The sequence below is a fragment of the Chrysemys picta genome, chromosome 11 (assembly GCF_011386835.1).
Source record: "Chrysemys picta bellii isolate R12L10 chromosome 11, ASM1138683v2, whole genome shotgun sequence".
Classification (NCBI taxonomy): Eukaryota; Metazoa; Chordata; order Testudines; family Emydidae; genus Chrysemys; species Chrysemys picta.
The window spans coordinates 64,061,336-64,082,735 of NC_088801.1; the positions used below are offsets into that span (position 1 = coordinate 64,061,336).

The following is a 21,400-nucleotide window of genomic DNA, read 5'->3' on the forward strand; positions in this document are numbered from 1 at the left end:
GTGACTCACCGCAGGCCCTGCTGAGAGCAGCAGGAAGGAAACACCTCAGCCCAACCAAACAGGCTCCTCTGAGCGCAGGAAAGTGAAACTAACCCGCAGCAGCTGGGTCCCGGGTGCGGAGGGGCCATGGCTGCTGTGAACCTGGCCGGGAGCTTCCAGCACTAAGTGACTTGCTCCGTCTGCCTGGAGTATTTCACAGACCCGGTGTCTATTGAGTGTGGGCACAACTTCTGCCGGGCCTGCATCAGCCAGTGCTGGGGGTAGCCGGAGCCAGACTTCTCCTGCCCCCAGTGCAGAGAAATGGCCCCGCAGAGAGACCTGTGGCCCAACAGGCAGCTGGGGAACCTGGTGGAGTTAGTGAAACGTCTGAGGCTGCAGGCGGGGCCAGAGCCCGAGGGGCAGCGAGTGTGTGAGAGGCACCAGGAGGCTCTGAAACTCTTCTGTGAGGAGGATCAAACCCCCATCTGCATGGTTTGTGACAGATCCCGGGCTCACTGCGCTCACATGGTGGTTCCCATCGAGGAGGCTGCCCAGGAGTACAGGGTAGGGAACAGTTATCTACATGGCTAGGACAGCTTCTCTGCAGCTACAAAGCTCCCTGCGTGTGTCTGACCAGCCCTGGGTTAGAGCCAGGGAACTGCCTGATAATGAGATTGTTGTGCAGAGGGAATTTTTCATAATATTTTGGATGAATAGTATGTGCACCTCAGTGTCCCCTAGGTGGTGCATGTTTAACACCAACAGACCCTAGTTGTCGTCAGCGGGGATCAAAGCTGGGGACCTGTGGAGCTTAATGCATGAGCTAAAAGACCTGTTTCTCTTCTCCACGGCTGTGGGAGGCTAATACATCTTTAGCTGGTCTAGGTGCCACTAAAGGGGGACAGAGCGCCACACCAAGCAGGCATGGGTTACACATGGCTAAGGCTATGAGTTTTTCACAGAGGTTGCAGAAGCCACGGAATCCGTGACTTCCAGAGACCTCCGTGACTTCAGCTCGCAGCGGCTGGGAGCTGCAGACAGCTGGGGAGCTCCTGGCTACCATGGGCGGTGCAGGTCCTCGGAGCAACCAGCGAGCCCCCACAGCTGCCCAGCCGCTGCGAGCGGTGTGGGGACCCTGCAGCTGAGCTCCCCATTTTGTCACAGATATTTTTAGTAAAAGTCATGGCAGGTAACGGGCAATAAAGAAAAATTCACGGAAGCCCGTGACCTGTCCATGACTTTTACTAAAAATATCTGTGACAAAATCTTAGCCTTACCCATGATTAACTAGGTGAGGGGTGTTTACTTGTAGAGACCCAGAGATTCAGGCATGAGGGACAGCTGGCTGCTTGGGGTCCCAAGCCCATGGAGTGTCCCAGAAGACAGTGGCCTGGACATTTGGCTCCAAACAACAAATGACCATGGATAGCCTGTCCTCCAGTGTGCCAAGCTGAAGGACAAAGGACTGGGGTGGGGTTCTATGTGTGGGCTGCTGGAGGCAGGAGAGCAGCTTCTGCACTGGGACTACAGAGGGCTCTGGGACCGACCCAGATGGACCTTTCCGTTCTCTGTGTTAACCAATAACTGTCTGCGCTGTGTTCCAGACATGTAAAAAACCAGGGAGAGTCAATTATTTTTTATTAAGGTCCAAATTTCTTGGTCAAGGCATAGTCAAGGTCCAGACTTCAGAGAAAATAATAAAAAATAACAACAATCATGATAATAAATAAATAAACATATTTCAGGATCTGCTCAAAAGCATCAGGTGGTCCAGATTTAGCCCACGGTCCGCCTGTTGACTACCCCTGTAATAAACCCCACTGCTTTTACAATGCTGGTTGAGTCACTCCAGAGTAAGGAAGTGGGGGTACACGGCTCCCTTGGGGCATACAAGTCTCCCTTGGGTGTCCAGCTCAGGTGGGCTTGCTGACGTGAAGCAGGGGTGCTGAAGGCTCTGAGATTCAGAGTCAGGAGGCGGTGAAGCCAAGTGGCTTTCCTCATTGGAAAAAGTGTGACCCTAAGGGGATTGCCACACTAAAGAGCTCCTCCCAGGGGCTGTTCCAGAGCACCGGACCATGGGAGGAAACAGCCTGGAGATGATGGTGCTGGGGAGGGACTAGGCCAGGCCCAGCAGCTCTGCCCGGGGAGTTATTTTGGAGCTGGGGTCACTTTTTCAGCAGGCTGGGGAAGGGGGACCTGCTCCTACCGCCTTACTCTGCTCGGTGACGATGTTGTCGCTGGGCACAAACCAGTGACCCCAAACCAGCCCCGAGAACCATCGTCTGTTTGCAGGAGCAAATCCTGAGCCGCCTGCAGCATTTGCGGGAGGAGAGAGAAGAGCTCCTGGGACTGAAATCCAACTGGGACAAGAATATGAGAGGCTCCTGGTAGGTGCCCTGCCCTGCCCGGCCGGTTTGCACAGGGGTGTCAGTGAGAGCAGCGGAGGATCTCTGCTGGTTGGGGTCTGGGCGGTGCAGGAGGTTAAAGGTTTCCAGGATCAATGCAGGGAGACGGTTCAGGGTCATTTTAACCAGTGCAGGGCAGCGTCTGCTCTCAGGTGCCTGGTGTACATCAGAAGTGACTTCCCCGAAGTCAGTGGGGTCAGGGTCAGATTCCTCTGGGATCCTGGGGTTAGTTCCCACTGGAGTAAAAGGGTTCACCCCAGGGTAGCTGGGAGCAGTCTCTGGCTCTCTAGTGCTGGGGGGTGGGGAGGGCACGGGGAGAGGCCAGTAAAACGGCTGAGCAGGCAGGGATGTGGCAGGGGTCAGGGCGGAGCAGGGGGAGATTTGTGCTGATCCCAGGGTTTGAGTGTCAGACGTTCCAGTGAGGCCACTGGGTGGTTTGGGCAGCACCATTTGCCAAGGCCTGGTCTGCACTTCAACCTGTTGCTGGTACAGCGATGGGGGGGGGGCGGTGATTGATTGTAGGGGGGTTGGTGATTTTTGGTGACATTTTCATACTAGCAAAAGGCCTAGTGCAGACACAGTTACACTGGCAAAGGTATCGAATGAAATGCTCTGTGCAGCCCAGACAAGGCCTTGTACCATTTCCCATGACCCCCACTCATCCCGTGTCCCTGCCCTGCCCCGCCCCTGCATCTCTCTGCTCACCCCAGAAGCAGACGGAAGTGGAGCGGCAGCTGGTGGTGTCCGAGTGCGAGCGGCTGCGCCAGTTCCTGGCTGAACAAGAGCGCCTCCTGCTGGCCCGGCTGGCAGAGCTGGACGAGGAGATGGGGACGAGGAGGGAGGAAAATGCCACCCACCTGGGTGAGGAGATTTCCCGGCTCAGCGCCCTGATCACGGAGCTGGAGGGGAAGTGTCAGCAGCCCGTGCTGGAACTGCTGCAGGTGAGACTGTGTCAGATGCACCCAGAGCCCAGTGTCGGGAGGGGACGGCCCCCAAGACCCTGTAAAGCTCAGTGCAGAGCGTGCGGCCGGGATATCTGCAGGGCCACGGGCTGCAAAGAGAGAGGAGCTCGGACTGTCGGGGAGGTGGTGGGAGGCTGGTGAAAGGCTGTTCCAGTCCCAGGGCTCAGTGCAGGAGGCCCGGCCATCCCTGGAGGGCAGCTCTGCTCCCCCTAGCACAGCCCTTTAGTGCCGCCACCCCATTGGGGGAGCAGCCCGTGGGGCTGGGGCTGGGAGAGCAAGAGTGACCCGGCTGGGCCATAGGCACTGACTCTCTGCTCTGTCTCTCCTTCCCCTCTAGGGTGTCAGAAGCGCTGTGAGCAGGTACGTCCGGGCTCCGTCTGCCCCTCACACCCTGTCGGGCTGGGAAGAGACTCAGAGCCCAGGCTGCAGACCCAGTGCCCCATCTATGGGAGGGTCTCACCCTCTGGATCCAGCCCCCCTCCGTCCCCATTGCCCTGGGGCTGCTGCCACTGTGTCTGTGTGACCCACCCTGGGGAGGGGATTGCCCCACTGCTCTGGCTGGAGACCCCTCCCTGGGACCAGGCTGGCTTGGGTTATTATTCATGGGGCTGGGGGCCTGTCACCCTGAGGGCCCAGCTGGGACCTGGCCCCAGCGCTGTCATGGCCCAAAGCCTGTCCCGTGTGATGAGCCCCAGGGGCCTGTGGGGAGAGAGATGAGTGTCCCAGCCCAGGGCCGAGTGGGGCAGAGTCCCCATCCCAGAGCCTCCCACCCCATGAGGAGTGACAGGCCCCTTGGAGGCTGAGAGGAGAAACTGAGGAGAGGCTGGGCCTGGAGAATGGGCCCCTCTCTCAGCCCTGGGATCGGCCCCTCCAGGCCCTAGTGGGGACATGGGACTGGCCGGGTGTGAGGGGAGCCGGGGCTGGCCCTGCCCAGGCTGGGTTTTCTCTCTGGATGGAGAGAGGCCCTCAGTCCCCAGGCCGGCCCCGGCAGATGGTGCAGGCACTAAATTCCCTGGGCAGCAGAGGTCATGGCCCCGTTAGCCCTGCCTGTGGCCCAGCTCCTACCCGCTCCCCGTCTGCCTCTGGGGGGCAGGAACTTAGGGCTGATGAGGGGGAAGAATAAACACACGTCTCTGCAGGGGCGAGAAGGCGACGTCACCGCATCCAGCGCCCGAATTCCCTGAGCTGGAAAAGAGAATCCGGGATTTCCCGCGAGAGAACAATCTCCAGGAGGCTGTTACAGGATTCCTGGGTAAGGGGCGCTGCTGGGGGTTTGTCTCTCGTTGTATTGGAGCAGGGCAGGGGAAGGGATTTGGCCCAGCAGGTTGGGCCCATATTACTCGTGGATCAGCGCTTAATTCAGAGCACTGTGACTGCCCAGCTCAGAGGGGCCCAGATCCCGGGAGAGCCCTGGGGGTCCCAGCTTCCCTGGCTGCTCAGAGCAGAGCCCAAAGGGGAAGATTTCAGGAGAGCAGATAATTCATAATCATGAATCTGTGTGCCCAGCGCTGCCTCCCGCTCTCTCCCTGGTTATCTGAGCGCAGGGGCTGATGCTCTTGGTTAACGTGAGACGTTATCACAGACTCAGGGCCGGATTCTCAGCCTCCCTGACTGACACCAGCTGAGCATCAGGGCCCTCGTGTTTGAGCACCTTGGGCCAGACTTTCAAAGGTATTTAGGTGTCTGGTGGGAACCTCCAAAGCACCTAACTCCTATGGACTTGCCTAACCTGCTTCAGCACATTTGAAAATCCCACTCAGTGTCTACCTGCATCTTTAGGTGCCTAAATATCTAGGAGAAGCTCCCTCCTTTTGCCTTGGTCACCAGCCTGTGCTGGGATATTGTATCAGCTTGAAAGAGCTGTGGCTCTAGTAGTGGTGAGAAAGGGGTTGTGGCTAATTACTCTCTCTCTCTCTCTCTCTCTCTCTCTCCTTCCAGAGGGGCTGGCTGCAGAAAGAGGGGAGACTCCTGGGTCGCTGTGCTAGAGCAGGGCACGACAGCTGCTGGAAGCCTGTTCCCCTGTCTGGAGCAGCCCCTGGGCTGGGCGGGTGTGACGGGCTCTGCATGGGGGAGAAACCCAGCCGGGAAACATGGGACAGAAAAGCCGAGGGGGAGTCGGAGCCTGTTGAGCCCTGGTCTGTTGTGAGACGGTGCAGAGCCGGGTGCTGTGGGGAGGGGCCGTGTACGTACCTGATCCCCGCTCCGGGTGACTCTGCTGTGTGAATTCTCACCTCTCTTTCTCTGCTGGTTGTTCCAGGACTCAGAAGAGCCCGAGGATTCGCAGGTAACTGTGGTCAATTTTGTATCAATGACTGCAGCCCCCTCCCTTGGAAGAGATTCACTCCCTGCAGCTGCTCCTGGCACCACCCCCCAGTGGTGCCTGCAACCTGGGCTCCCTTCTGGGCAGGGCCCCAGGTCCTGGGAGACGCGCTGGCCAGGCCCAGGGTCTGCAGCAGGGCCATTGGTGCCAGGGGCGGCTCTAGGCACCAGCAAAGCAAGCACTGCTTGGGGCAGCTTATTTGCAGGGGTGGCAGGGATCCAGCATGGGAGCTGAGAACCAACAGGGGGCCCTGGGAGCTGTAGTTCCTTGGTTAGCTCCCTGCCTATAGAGCCAGCCCTGGAGCAGGGAAAGAACTACATTTCCCAGCATTCCCTTTCCCAACAGGAAAGAGGGGGAGGGAGTGAGGAAGCTGAGACCTCATGCTGCAGCCTGCTGTGAATGGAGAGCTGCACTGTGAGTAGGGATTCCATATTTTAACATTCAAAAAATAGGACACTCCACGGGGAGGGAGGGTAGCCCCACCCTGCCAACATCCACTCCCTCTGACTGCCCCCCACAGAAACCCCAACCCATCCAACCCCCCTGCTCCCTGATCACCCCCTCCCGGGACACCTGTCCCAACTGCCCCCCAGGACCCCACCCCCCTATCTAAGCCCCACTGGTCCTTGTCCCCCGATTGCCCACTCCTGGGACCCCACCCCCATCTAAGCCTCCCTTCTCCTTTTCTCCAACTGCCCCCTCCTGAGACCCCCCCCCCAACTTCCCCCCTAGGACCCCACCCCCTACCTGTCCCATGACAAACCCCTGGGACTCCCATGCCTATCCAACTGCTGCCTGTCCCCTGACTGCCCCCCGAACCCCTGACCCATCTAACCCCCCCTTCTCCCTGCCCCTGACTGCCACCCCGAACCCCTGACCCATCTAACCTCCCCTTCTCCCTGCCCCTGACTGCCACCCCGAACCTCCACCCCATCCAACCGCCTCTGCTCCCTGTCCCTTGACTGCTCACCCGGAACCGCCTACCCCTTCTCCAACCCCCTTATCGTACCACTCAGACCAGCGTGTTCCCCTGCGGAGCCACAGGCCCCCCCACCCCACCCCCCAGCACCTGCCTTCCAGATTTGAACACCTCAAAATTCAGGAGTGCTCAAGCTCAGCTTGGGCGGCTGTTACTTCATTTCTCCCAAATCAAATATACTGATCCACTGTAACTTGCTATAGAAAAAGTAGGATAAAATTGAGCAAGAAATGCTTCCTAGGGGTTATTAGGACTGGAATTGCTATTGTCAACAGCCATTGCCTTTTTTTTGTTTGTTTGTTTAAAAGGAAGACAGTGATATTGCATTGGCAAATTCCCCATAGAAAGAAAGAGTGGAACAAAAGAATAATAAAGGCACCTCAACTTTTCCTCATTTATGGAGGACAGTCTTATAATATGCATCTAGATATCCTCCAGTCACACACGGTGAAAATTGTTCCACTTCACTGCAGTTCTGTAACCATATGGGAACCAATCCTGTCTGTGTTCTGTGCACATCTAAAATTCCTGCTGAATGACCTGCCCTGGGAGTGAGTTACCAGTGACCCAGGGCTGCGGATGAAGGAGGGTGCAGGTGGGGGGAAAGGAGGGAGAGCCCAGGGCTGGGGCAGCGGGGGGTGCGGCAAGGAGCCTAGGGCTGGGACGGGGGGCAGCCAAAATTTTTTTTTCCTTGGGGCGGCAAAAAACCTAGAGCCAGCCCTGATTGGTGCTGGTACTGCGCTCACTGCCAGAGCTCCCAGCCCCTGACCCAGCCCGGCCTGTTGTCCCAGCGCTGACCCCTGCCCTGCAGGTGGGGACCCTGCTGCTTTGCCTGGCCGAGCCCCCCTCTCTGCCGCTGCCTCTGTCTCTGCGCTCGCAGGCTCAGCCTGTGCCAGGGCCAATGCGGCGCTGCTGGGGCCGCTCCTTCCCTCGGCACCTGGATTCTCTGTGTCTGGGGCAAATGGCCGGGCGAGGGGGCAGGGATCTGCTCAGAGACACATGCCCTGTGCTGCACCCAGAGGGCAGAGACCAGGCAGGGCCATGCAGCAAAGTGCCACCACGCAAGTGCAGGGCAGGGGTCAGCGCTGGGACAACAGGCTGGGCTGGGTCAGGGGCTGGGAGCTCTGGCAGTGAGCGCAGTACCAGCACCAATCAGGGCCGGCTCTAGGTTTTTTGCCGCCCCAAGAAAAAAAAATTTTTGGCTGCCCCCCGTCCCAGCCCTAGGCTCCTTGCCGCACCCCCCGCTGCCCCACCCTTTCCTTCCACCCACCCCACCAGTCTCCGACCGGTCAGTGCCACTCGACTGCCCGCGCTCTGATCCCTGGGACCTGCGTCCAGCAGCTCAGGGGAGTCACTGGGTGAATATGTGGGGGAGTAACCAGGCCTCCCTGCACCTCAGGGTCCCCGTGTGCAATGGGGAAGGCCCCGCGCTGTCACACAGCCCTTAGGGGCTGGGCAGTGAGTGTTATTATTGGTATCATGCCCACGAGTGCACCAGGCGCTGCAGAGACAGAACAAGAGGTTGCCGGCCCCAGAGGGCGCCTGGTCTGAGTGCAGACCAGGCCCCGCAAATGCTGAGGTGGTGCCAGGATCCCAGTGCACCCTGGGGCCTGTCTGGCTGGATCTGACAGTATTGTAGTGACCCTGCTGGTGCCGTGCTGGGCCCTGGGCCACCCCAGTTCAGCATCCAGCCATCAGGGGGCTCAGGACCCCCAGGGTGGGGCAGGGGGAGCAGGCTCAGAGACAGCCACAGGTTTCAGGGAAGAGGGAACCACCGGGGAGCTGGGACAAGGAGGCCAGGAGTCAGGCGGGAGGCACCACCCTGTGCTCAGCTGCTCCAGGTTCACACTCAGGGACGCAGGCTCCATTGGGCCCACGCAGACAGACCGGAGAGAGGGAGGCTTTGTCCGCATGGGGAACGGGCAGCGGTTCTGTTAAATGGGGGGCACTTGTGCAGACTCATCATGGTGTGGCACCCCCAAGCTCCTCCTCAGCTGGCTCTGGGTGGCCCTGCCTCAGTTTACCCTCTTCAGCACTCCTTAAACTGCTCCACACAGTCCAAAAGCTCTGAGACAAATGTCCCCTGCTGGGGTCCACTCTGAGTTCAATTAAACCCCAAAATAAAATCTTTTCCTTCACGCTGCTCCAGCCTCTGGCTCGAACTCAAGGCCCTCACTCTCCTTGAGTCAGGAGCCCCCATCCCTCCTTCCCAGAGCTGGGTTCAGGTCAGACTGTACCTCTATTCCCTGCAGCCCTCACGTGCAGGGCTCTGTCTTCATTCAGCTGCTGTTTCTATCAGTGTCATCTCTGGCAGCTCCTCTCCCTTAGGGGAGCTTCTCTCTCTAGGAGCACCCCTTCCAGGGTCTTTGCTCTGGGAGCTCTCCTGGGATCGGATCGGATCGGATCTCCTCTCCTCTCCTCTCCTCAGCGGCTTCCTGTCTTTAGGACCCTTCAGCTGAGCCCAGGTAACCCTTTATCAGGCTCATTAGCTCTTTAGCTGCCAACCAGCCACCTAGGGATTTCATTACTTCCAGGGTGGGGCTGGATTGGCTGGTTCTCCCTTACAGGAGCCTGTCATAGGTAGGCTGGGCCCTGACTCCCCCTAAAGGGCCGGCCCCATGACCTCCCTTCCCCTGGTCTACCCAAAGCCGACCTCTTCCTAAAGGCAGGCTTGACCATAGCTAACACTCGGTTGTGTTCTCCAGCCAGGGGGCACTTCCTGGCCAGCTGCCACAAGGAAACCTACAAGGCCCTTGGCCATATTTTTATTCTTGTCACTGAATTGTGAAAAAATGAAGAGACCAGGAGTTGTGTTCCCCACAGTCCTGTGTAGTTCATGTGGTGGGCAAAATCCCCCCTAGTCTTCAGCCTGGCGTAGTTCAGAACAGCTTGTACTCTGTAAGTCAGAGTCTCCTCTGGCCGTAGCAGAGGTAGGCAATAGCACCCGGCTTCCACCATTGCCCTCATCCTGCTGTGGCAGATACGCACTGTCTACAGAGCTTCCCTCTCAGCCAGATACACACCAGGTGTGTCCATCACAAGGCCCTGTAATGCTCTGCTAGGTCTGGCTGGGGTCTGTTACACACAGCACCACCTCGTGGCTGCACAGTACAATACAGGTTAGCGTTCCCCCGAGAATTGGTAACTGGCCTCAGGCTGCCACAAGGTCAGGGCCGGCTCCAGGCACCAGCCGACCAAGCACGTGCTTGGGGCGGCACCTCCAGAAGAGGCGGCCTATCTTGGGGTGGCAGGGGGGCGCTCGGAGTTTTTTGTTCTTCTTTCAGCGGCGCAGCACGGGGGTGGCGGGGGCTTCGGCGGCACTGGGGGGGGCGGGGGTTGGCGCAGCGCGGCTCTCGGGGTTTGGGCAGCCCGGCCTGGCGCTGGGGGAGGTGGAGGTTTTGGCGGCCCGGCGCAGGGGGGGGGGGGGGGGTTGGCAGCCCAGCACAGTGCGGCGTGGCGCTGGGGAGGGGGGGCGGGGGGTTCGGCGGCCCAGTGCGGCACGGCGCTTGCGGGGGCAGGGGTTTCGGCTGCGGTGCTCTTTTTTTTTTGCCTGGGGCGGCAAAGAAGTTAGAGCCGGCCCTGCACAAGGTGCCTGCAACAGCTGCCTCCCAGGACACACTCACCCTCCCGCCCCCCTTGGGAGTGACATTTGTCTTTCACTCAGATAGCTCCTTATTAGCATCTCTAATTACTGCTGAGCACAGCTTTTATTCCTGCAGCCTTGAGTAAATGAACTCTGGGAGCCCATTTCAGATCCAATTCTGTCCACACGACAGGATGGACTTCGTTTTAGCCTCGGTCTGGTGAATCAGACTAGAATAGGGACTAACTGAAGCAGAGCAAAGGCCATTTACTGAAGTAGCATTACCTCTGTTGCTGGTGTTGTATGGGTCACTGTGAATCAGACAGCTGCTGCCTGGTTTAGTTGCTATGGGAGCTGCTGTTTCTCTAGTGACTTGAGAACTTTGAGCAAATATCCCCCTGACCTATCCTCATCAGCTTCCTGTCCATGGAACTGAGGGCCAAGAATTGTCAGTTAAAGGCAAGGCAGATCTCACTGTTGGGGCCTCAGCAGGGGACACCCCTTTGTGGTCACTGATATGGTCCAGTTTGGGAGTAGATTTTTGTAGACTGGAATCCGATGGCGATTCTATGTGCGTAATCAAACATCAGGGTGAGATGAAGATCGTGCTGAATTACACACTAACACCAATGTATCAATTTCATCTTCTGTGACTGATACAACAGTGCCCTTGGAGGATCTGAATATCCTGTTGTCTAATTACAAAGGCATCTTAATCATAGGACTTACCACCAAGCTGGGATGGGCTCATTTGACAGCACTATATCGATACATCAAGATGTACACCCCATAAACAGAGACCCTCTTGCACAGCTGTGCCAAGACAGTAGAAAACCTGTTACAGGTCAAAAAGAGAGTGATTTGGCCATCTCATGGACATCACCAGTTTTTCTAGTCACAAGGGAAGATAAAGTACACTGCTTTTGTGGGGTTATTAGACAGCTAAATACTATTACAAAAAACATACACCGCCAATCCTACAGATTGATGATGTTCTGGACCAATTTGGGGGTGCTCAGGAATCCATTACTCTGGATTTGCCCAGTGGATATTGCCAGGTTCTCTTACGGAAGTTCTGCATAAAGATAACCTTCACTATTGGGCTGCGTCATTATAGTTCACTTCAGCTTTTTGGGATGACCCAGGGGCCTGCTGCCTCTCCGAGATTAATGACTTAAGCAGATGTTTCTTCTACTTGGATGGTATCATTGTGTACACCATCCAGCTGGATGGAGCATCCGCAATGTCTATGAGCAGCATAGGAATGTCGACAGTTAGAACCAATGAGGCCACCATCTTCAGGGGAAGTTCTGAGTGGCAGTTGGGCCCAGAGTTTTGCAGGTATTTATGTGCCTAACTCCCTGACTGAGTAAAGGTCAGAGTAAAGGTTAATCCATACTGGTTAACCACCTGCTCATAGGGAAAAGCAGGAATTTATGCCCCATTTTAGACAAAACCTTAACCTTAACTGGAGTCGCCACCAGGCACCTCCATAATACTTTATGTCGCTTATATGGTTAACAACCCTTGGTCCTTCCTTTATTACCCGCCCGTGTTCATGGCAACAATGACATAAGTGCTGCAGTGTGACCTCACAATGCTGTGATTTGAACACTGGGTCAGTTGGCCCTCAGTGTCAGTTGCTTTTACTTGGACAGAAGGAGAGGCTGGGTATTGTGCTGTCTAAAGTCGATTTCAGATCCAAGATCTAATCTATTACGGAGGGGAAAAAAGTAAGTGGGCTTTCTTACTCCCCATGGCTGTCCTACCTCTGACCAACAGAGACCCTCTTTGCTTAAATTCTGTTTGAAAAGGGTCACCAAATTAAATTCGTTTTTTTGGCCCAGAACCTCAAAGGTATTTAGGCACTTAACTCCCACTGAAATCCATGGGAGTTAGGAGCCTAACTCCCTGACTGAGTAAAGGTCAGAGTAAAGGTTAATCCATACTGGTTAACCACCTGCTCATAGGGAAAAGCAGGAATTTATGCCCCATTTTAGACAAAACCTTAACCTTAACTGGAGTCGCCACCAGGCACCTCCATAATACTTTATGTTGCTTATATGGTTAACAAACCTTGGTCCTTCCTTTATTACCCACCCATGTTCATGGCAACAATGACATAAGTGCTGCAGTGTGACCTCACAATGCTGTGATTTGAACACTGGGTCAGTTGGCCCTCAGTGTCAGTTGCTTTTACTTGGACAGAAGGAGAGGCTGGGTATTGTGCTGGCTAAAGTCGATTTCAGATCCAAGATCTAATCTATTACGGAGGAGAAAAAAGTAAGTGGGCTTTCTTACTCCCCATGGCTGTCCTACCTCTGACCAACAGAGACCCTCTTTGCTTAAATTCTGTTTGAAAAGGGTCACCAAATTAAATTCGTTTTTTTGGCCCAGAACCTCAAAGGTATTTAGGCACTTAACTCCCACTGAAATCCATGGGAGTTAGGAGCCTAAATACCTTTGAGAATCTGGGCCTTTGTTCCATTTTATGTCTCTCTCGCTCTGGCATGAAAAGTGCCATCCTAACAGAATCCAGGAGGGAATCCAGCTGTCTGATCAGGGGCTACTTGTGCCCTACCTCTCTCTTACACTCAATTCTTTAGTTCAGCTGTAAAAATTGAGGCAGATAGGGAATAACTCCAGAGTTGATAAGGCTGCATGGTAAGGTTATATTTCATTAACCCAGCAGGGACTTCCGGAGATCACTGAGATCCCTAGAAAGACTTGCCCCCTCTGGGAGTCTCTTCTGCTGATCCCTCTCTGGGACCCTGTTCTAGGATCTCACACAGGGCCCTTGTCCCTGAAGTGGAGAATGAAAGGAAGTGGGTTCTGTTCCAGGCCTCCATTCATCTGTAGACGAGCTCCATACGCACAGACCCCAGAGGACACAATCAGGGGAGTCGCCCACTAACTTCAGTGGGCTTGGATCAGGCCCAGATATAGGCCCAATAAAAAGATGGCTCCTGCTGTCCCTGCAGCAGAGCGTGGAAAGGAGAGGCTCTTTGCTATGGCATTATTTCCTCCAGGTGCAGAATGGACAGTAGGGGATTTCCACTTCAGTTCCTGGAGATTTAGGGAAGCTGATCCCCATTCTGTGGCCTCATCCTCACAGCTGGCATGAGAGGCAGCAATTGGGCTTGAGACATGGCCCTTAAAATCTGCCTTCAAGTTGATTCTCCATAATTCTCCATCTTGGATGAAGAATAACATTTCCTTTCCTCACTATGGCAGATCATTTTGGTTTTGCGCTGCCCATTTCAATGTTTAAAATTTTCCAGGATTAGGAAGGAATGAGGAGATACATATACATGCTCTTTAATGCTTTTGGGGGTGTGTCAAGGCTGCTTCCCCACTTTGAACTTTAGGAGACAAATGTGGGGGCCTGCATGAAGACTTCTAAGCTTAACTACCAGCTTAGATCTGGTCCGCTGTCACCATTCCCAAATGGATTCCCTTCCCTGGGAAGCCTTGAGAAACTCTTCACCAATTCCCTGGTGAATACAGATCCAAACCCCTTGGATCTTAAGGCAGGGAGAAATGAACCATTCCCCCTCCTTCTCCCACCAACTCCTGGTGAATACAGTTCCAACCCCCCTAGGATCTTAAAACAAGGAGAAATTAACCATCCCCCCTCCTTCCTTTCACCAACTCCTGGTGAATACAGATCCAACCCCCTTGGATCTAAAAACAAGGAAAAATCAATCAGGTTCTTAAAAAGAAGGCTTTTAATGAAAGAAAAAGGTAAAAATCATCTCTGTAAAATCAGTATGGAAAATAACTTTACAGGGTAATCAAACTTAAAGAGCTCAGAGGACCTCCCTCTAGCCTCAGGTTCAAAGTATAGCAAACAAAGATAAACACTCTAGTAAAAGGTACATTTACAAGTTGAGAAAACAAAGGAAAACTAACACGCCTTGCCTGGCTATTTACTTACAAGTTTGAAATAGGAGAGACTTGTTTAGAAAGATGTGGAGAACCTGGATTGATGTCTGGTCCCTCTCAGTCCCAAGAGCAAACAACTTCCCAAACAAAGAGCACAAACAAAAGCCTCCCACCCCCCAAGTTTTGAAAGTATCTTGTCCCCTTATTGGTCCTTTGGGTCAGATGCCAGCCAGGTTACCTGAGCTTCTTAACCCTTTACAGGGAAAAGGATTTTGGAGTCTCTGGCCAGGAGGGATTTTATAGTACTGTACACAGGACAGCTGTTACCCTTCCCTTTATAGTTATGACAGGGTGCAATTCTCCCCCTGGCTGAGGGTCAGCAAAAAATCATGTACCTCTTACATCCCACTAAAATCCAGAGCCTTGGAGAGTGCAATGAAATTTTGCAATGAATGTGAAGAGCTGTAATTTTTCCTGCTGTCTCCAGTGGAGCACAAGCAGCGGCGGCTCCAGGCACCAGCGCTCCAAGCACGTACCTGGGGCGGCAAGCCGCGGGGGGTGCCCTGCCGGTCGCTGCGAGGGCGGCAGTCAGGCTGCCTTTGGCGGCGCGCCTGTGGGAGGTCCGCCGGTCCCGTGGATTCGGCGGTAATTCGGCGGCGGGTACGCCGAATCTGCGGGACCGGCGGACCTCCCGCAGGCGCACCGCCGAAGGCAGCCTACCTGCCGTGCTTGGGGTGGCAAAAAAGCTAGAGCCTCCCCTGAGCTCAAGCATGTAGATTAAAATTTAAATCTTTGACAGAGGATTTAAGTAATATTGGAGCACAATGTGATATTTTGAATACAGCTAAACTTTGTGTTGCCCACTAGACTAAGAAGTATATTGTGATATTGATTGATGACCATCAAGCCTGTAATCTTAGCTTTGTGAACTTCTTTCTCCATCTTTGTTCATAGCTCAAGTATTGGAGGAAACCAATGATTGTGAAATTAGTTAAGAGTCCCAACTTCTAAAGCAAGTAAACTTTGGGCTTAAAATGTGTTGGGTTTTATGGGCCAGATCTTCAGCTGCTATAAATGGACAGCTCCATTGACTTGAATGAAGTATTCTGATTTCCAGCGGCTGCGGATCTGACTCAACAAATGTATTATTCAAATGAAACGCGTATGCGATGGACAGTGTTCAATGTGGGTTTTTTTAGAAGCACCATAACTGAATTTTGGGTTGGCAAATATTGTGATACATATATATTTGTTTGGATTTTTAGGTGCTTTATAATTCCACTCTTGGTGCCGTCATTGTGTCAGGTTAGTTTTGTCGCCTCTTTTCTCTTTACAAACATTAACTAAGTAACCTTCCTCATCCCTGGGAGGTACAGAAGGGTCAGTATCATCCCTTTTTGGTACATGGGGAAACTGAGGCATGGGGCGGGGACGTGAGTTGCCCAGCATCACACAGTGAGTGAGTGGCAAAGCCAGGATGAGAAATCTATTTCTGGTTTCCAGTCCCATACTCAAACCATTAGACCACACTGCTTAACCTTTGCATAGTTTTGAGTATATTTATTGACTTTATTAAAACAACAAAGTTCCAGAAGGAACCCGCAAACCTTTGCTAATATACAATTTGAGTCGAGGATTTATTTCTGTAATTAAAAGAACTAGATTCATTACAGCTGAGCATTTACATGCTAAAAAGGAAGGCAATTCTCAACTGAGGTTCTGGCACCAATCTTTAATCTGGCCCCAGCTACTTCTCATTTTGTAGAATCACAGAACTGTGGGGCTGGACGGCTCCTCAAGAAATCATCAAGTCCAGCCCCCTACGCTGAGGCAGGACCAAGCAGGGTGCGATTCCCTGCTTGAGGAGACATCCCTGCGCTAGCTGTCATCAAGCTAGCGTGTTAAATAGCAGCATGGCTGCGACAGTTCAGGCAGTGGCTTGGGCTAGCCGCCGGAGAACATACTCATAGGGTCCGGGTGGGGTTGTACTCGGGGTGGCTAGCCCCTCTCACCGCTATCCATGCTATCCTTGCTACAGTGCTATTTTAGCAAGCCAGTGCGAATATGTGTATGCGAGCTGGGTATCACCAGCTGCAAGTGTAGAGATACACTTGGTGGGCGGATTGGCAGGGGGTGCAGGGTCCCAGGCCCAGATTCTCAGAGGTATTTAAGCTCCTAACTGCCATTGATTTCCATGGAAGTTAGGAAACTCCATACCTTTGAGGCTCTGGGCCCCAGTTCTCGGGCTCTGCTGTCTGTGGCTCACATTTTTAGCCGGAGGACGACGCACACATTCTCACTAGCTTCGGGCTGGAAATTGTCCCGCAGACAATAAGATCGACTGAAACAAAACTGGCCACCCTTCCTGACTTGTTGCAGAATGGGCGTGCACAGCTTGCCAAGGGAGGAGAAGGAGGAGGACGCGGCTGCTGAGGGCACGTCCACCTTGGGAAGAGAGGAACATTCCAGTGGGAGTCAGCGTGAGCCGGAGCTGGCTCGAGAAGATACTCAAGATGGCCCAGCCAAGGTGGTTCCTAAGCAGAGTGGGCCCATCCTAAGGTGTCTAAAGCGAATCTGCCAAAAAGTGAAGAGAGGCAAGATGCGATATCCCCGAACTGTCACTACAGGTAAAAGGAAAGGCTAAGGATGCGCTAAGGGGTGGGAATGAAGGGAGGCAAACTCAGTCTCAACCCCCATGTGTTCAAAGATTTGCAGTGATCCCAAAGGCTCTTGGGTTTGTGTTCCACTTAGGGGAAACTGAAGACAAGGCACAGAGAGTGGGGGGGGGAAACATGGAAAAAGTGGAGGAGGGGAGAACAAATAGATGTGGCCGCATGGCTTTGCTAGTGTGTGGACGGCGCTCTTCCATGGCTGAGTCTGCATGCAGCTCGAGGGCAGCCCTCTGTTCTGCATGGGGGCAGAGTTCACTGCTGGAGCTTGGCAAATAAATAATGAGCTAGCAGTAATCAGTCCCAGTACTAATCATCCCGGAATCTCCCAGAGACTGGAATGACAGGAGACAGTATTCCTGAATCAGGACCAGTTTGGTAAATGCTGGATCTCCGTGAGGTCCTTCCATCCCCAGTGTGAACACAATACTTACAAGCCCTGATACAAACACTAGACCCGGGTGACGGTCAGACCCCTGTATTTCTAAGGCTCCAGCACTGGTGGAGGTGATGATGCCCCCAGAGCCTGTATTTCTCTGGGAATCTCTGGCTGCTGGAAGAGGAAGGGCAGTTTCTATTTCTCTCCACCACACACTGCTCTCCCTTCTCTTTCTTACCCTTGTAGTGAAGTCATTGCTTGGAGCAGGCAGAACAATACAACACTAGGGATGACTGACTAGCCCAATACCTGGGTTGGAATGGGAGTCCTATTTCTGGATCCTAGAGCCTGGTTCTCATTACACTAAGGCCTCTTTCCACTGCTCTGGCAGGTACATCTCTCTCAGGAACCATAAGGAGGAATGGGGAGGGAGTAAAATGGGGCCTAGGTGTGGCCACGCCTCTGCACCCAGAAGTGTGCAAAGGAGACACCCCCACACACACTCTGGGCCCAGCTGGTGCCTCTCCACAATAGGGCCCTGCTCTTGGAGAGCCCGTAGGCATTACTGTAATAAAAATCTTAAATAACAGCTAGAGACTTACATTGTTTCTAAATGAAAGCTTAGATGCTGCAGAACAAAAAGGCATTAGAAAAAAGAAGCCAATATGCCAGGCCACCGCGGCCCTTCCCACGCTGAGCCCTGGTTTAGTCCAGTCTAGTTTTAAATGTCTTTAGCCAACGTTTCTCAAACAGTGGGTCTTGACCCCAGATGATTACACAGAGCAATCAAGGGAGTCAGGAGGCATTGAAAATTGTATTATAACCTAAAGCAAAAATAATCTTGCTCCCCCACTCCCTGCACACCTTTACCCTTCAAGGTCAAATATTCTTGGCCAACCTCTCACAAAACACGTGCAGGTGAATTCTGTAGGGCTAACGTTGTTAGCAATGACACATTTCTAACTCTTATAGTGAGTGTAAAGGCGAAATTCTTTGACTTTGAATAAGTGGCCAACCTGAAAACCACAGACTTAAGCAATGGGGCTTCCACCACTTCCCTTGGGAGGATGTTATCCTGGCTGTTCCACCCATCACGAGCTCCTAGCTGCTTTCCCATGCTGCTGACGGCGGCAAAGCAGGATATGTGAACTGAATCCTAATTGCAAGAGCATCAGCCAGTCCTATTCAGCCATATTTGGCTGGCTAATGTTCATGCTGTCGGACAAATCTATTATTTGGTTGGCCCTATACAGTACAGCGAGTCCTGGTATTTCGTTGGGTCTGTGCTCATTCATGTCCAATCGGAGAGCACAAGATATTTATTGCGTAATGAATCAATAACATTTATCCAAGAAATAAAGGGGGCAGAGGATGTGACTGGAGTCAGGAGAACTATCTTCTATTCCCAGCATTGCCAGTGACCTGCTGTTTGACTGAGCCAGTCACTTCACCTCCCTGTGCCATGGTTTCTCCGGCCATAAAAATGGTGGTAATAATACCGGCCCACCTTTAAAAGCCATTTGGAGATCCTCCACTGAAAAACTCCATAGAAGTGCAAAGGAGTCTCATTCTGGGTCTCTCTTATTTTGTTTTTGTTTTTTAAGGAATCCCCAATTTGATTCTGATTTTGATCACCCCAATCTCTCTTGCTTTGAGAGTCAGTGGCTTATTTCCCCAGCATCACAGTTTCCTTCACTTCTCCCCTGCTCAAGCAGGATATAGATGTCTAGCCCTATTCAAAACAAATGGTAGCAATCAAGCCAACAAACAAAAGATAACCCTACCCAGAGCAGAGATAGCTTACCCCAAAAAGGGAGATGTGCCAGTGACGCCAAGCTTTCCACTAGGAACTTCGCTATTGCTCATTGATTTTAGCTGGAAGGAGCCCAGATACCACGGTGATGGGCAGCAGTATACAACCCCAAGACAGACAGACCATGTCCTTTCTTTGGTTTAAATGAACTGTCTTTTGGGCACCAATCAGTCCATGAATGACACCTCAGGGCGCGTTCGTTCCCCTTTAACCAGCAATGGCAGTAATTTCTTTCTTTCTGTCATTCCTTCTTTCTTATTAGTCCCAGATATCTCGTGCATGGAGACTATTTGGGAGGCGGATGAAAGTGGACGTGAGCAGCATGGCTGTGCTATGGAGGGAGCCATGCTCCTGCTGGAATCATGGAGAAACACTGTTCACTACTTCAATAGTAACAAAGAGGTATAAACCTTCTCCATCTAATCTGTAAACTAGTGTCCCCTCACGCTGTCCGTCCCACCTGACCCAGCCTGGGACATCCCAGAAGGTTTATCACATAGGGTCTGACTTCTCTTCAAACCCTTTGCCTACAGCACTCAACCTTTCTTCTTTCACTTACTCCAGACAATCCAGCCTCTGGATGCTTTTCTCCTATTATACATATTAGGTGCCTTCTCCAGATACATCCCACAAACTCTTTGGTGATCTCATGCCCCGTTTGTCGGTGGTATCCTTGATTTGCAGGGATTTCCCACCACTCTGTGCTAGTTTCAGTAGATTCTTGCCCGGCTACTCCCCTGCCTCACACTATCCGTTGGACTCAAGGACGAGACATTTCCACCCAAGGTCTCCCCTGGCGACTGCTCCTCTCTCAGGGCTGGTCTACACTGGGGGGGGGATCGATCTAAGATATGCAACTTCAGCTATGAGAATAGAGTAGCTGAAGTCGACATATCTTAGATCGATTTACCTCGGGTCCTCACAGCGCGGGATCGACGGCCGCGGCTCCCCCGTCGACTCTGCTTCCGCCTCTCGCTCTGGTGGAGTTCCGGAGTCGACAGAGAGCGCGTTCGGGGATCGATTTATCGCGTCTAGACGAGACACGATAAATCGATCCTCGATAGATCGATTACTACCCGCCGATCCGGCAGGTAGTGAAGACGTACCCTTAGACCTTCACTGACAAAACAAATGGGTCCAGCTTTGTCGCTTATACACATGGTGTCAAGGCTGAATCCCTACTCTGGCACATCGAGTGCAGAAAGTGGAGGCTGGCAAGGATTTAAAAAATCAATACTTGCCACTCCAGGCTTGTATTACACTCCCAAGGTTACAGCTTTTCTCTGACCTTGTCTTGGTAAACGCTGCCACCACCCAAATGCAAAAAAAACCCTTGGACCCAGGAAGGAGCACTTGGTAATTCTTCCCTGTGGGGTATCCTCAAGCCCTTTCAAATCCCGCCCCCCCCCCCCGCCCCTCCTGGGGAAGAGCTGAGAAAGAAAACAAAGGAAATCTGCTGTTGCCACCAGCTAATTAAACAACATGCACAAACCTCTTAGGACACCAAAAATCCAATTCTGTTCTTAAAAAAGGTAAATTTTGTTAAAAACAAAAAGGAAGAAAGTACATCTGGAACTTAGGCTTTTTGCTAGATCTTAAAAGAAAACAATTACAAAAATTAAGCATCAAGATAGCTCTCTTGAGGTTCAGCTTCAAGGTTACAAGCAAAACAAAAGTATCTGGGGTTAGCACAGAGGAGATCCACAAGCCAAAATAAAGAAATAAACCTGATCGCGTCTAGTTAAACATTCCCTGTCCAATGATTTTTCTCGGTATGGAAGATGAATTTTCATACCTGGTTCCAGCCTTACACAGAATTACTGCTCCGTGTCCCGTCTCCAGAGAACAGACACAGACAAAGAGAAGTTTTTTCCCCATTTTAAAAAGTTTTAACCCTCCCATTGGATCTTTTGGTCAGGTGCCCACTCCTTTTCCTTTAGCTGGGGAACTCTGTTAACCCTTTACAGGTAAAGCAAGCAGAGAACAGCCACCAAGAGGGACTTTATAGCTAACTGGCTGGCTGGGTGTTCATAAAAGGGAGCCCCCCCCCCTTCATTTATTACACATGGTCACGCTACATCTGGCTACTTGTCCTACAGAAAACAGGCCCTGTGTGGAGTCCTCCACATGGAGTCCCATTGCTGTTCTGCTTGTTCTCCTTGATCCAACCCTTCTCTGAACAAGTAACTCACACAGTCAGGTCCTACACAATCCAACATTCTGCTGGAAGCCATCAGAACCCTTCTTAGACTGTCAATTCTTGGGAGCTGGGCCTGTGTCTTCCTTTGTTTGCAGACAGAGCCCAGTATATTGTAGGTGCTGCCCGGATACATCATCATCCTCAACTCACCACGATTTCTGATCCTGACTATTCATTCTCTGCAACATTGTTAATTTATCTACCAGGTGTTCCGTGTGGAGGGGTT

At 52.7% G+C, this 21,400-nt stretch overlaps 1 pseudogene; it reads left to right on the top strand.

Annotated features, from left to right (window-relative positions):
* The first annotated feature begins 126 nt into the window (after positions 1-126).
* LOC135974423 (zinc finger protein RFP-like) lies at positions 127-6,279 on the top strand (annotated as a pseudogene).
* The last annotated feature ends 15,121 nt before the right edge of the window (positions 6,280-21,400 follow it).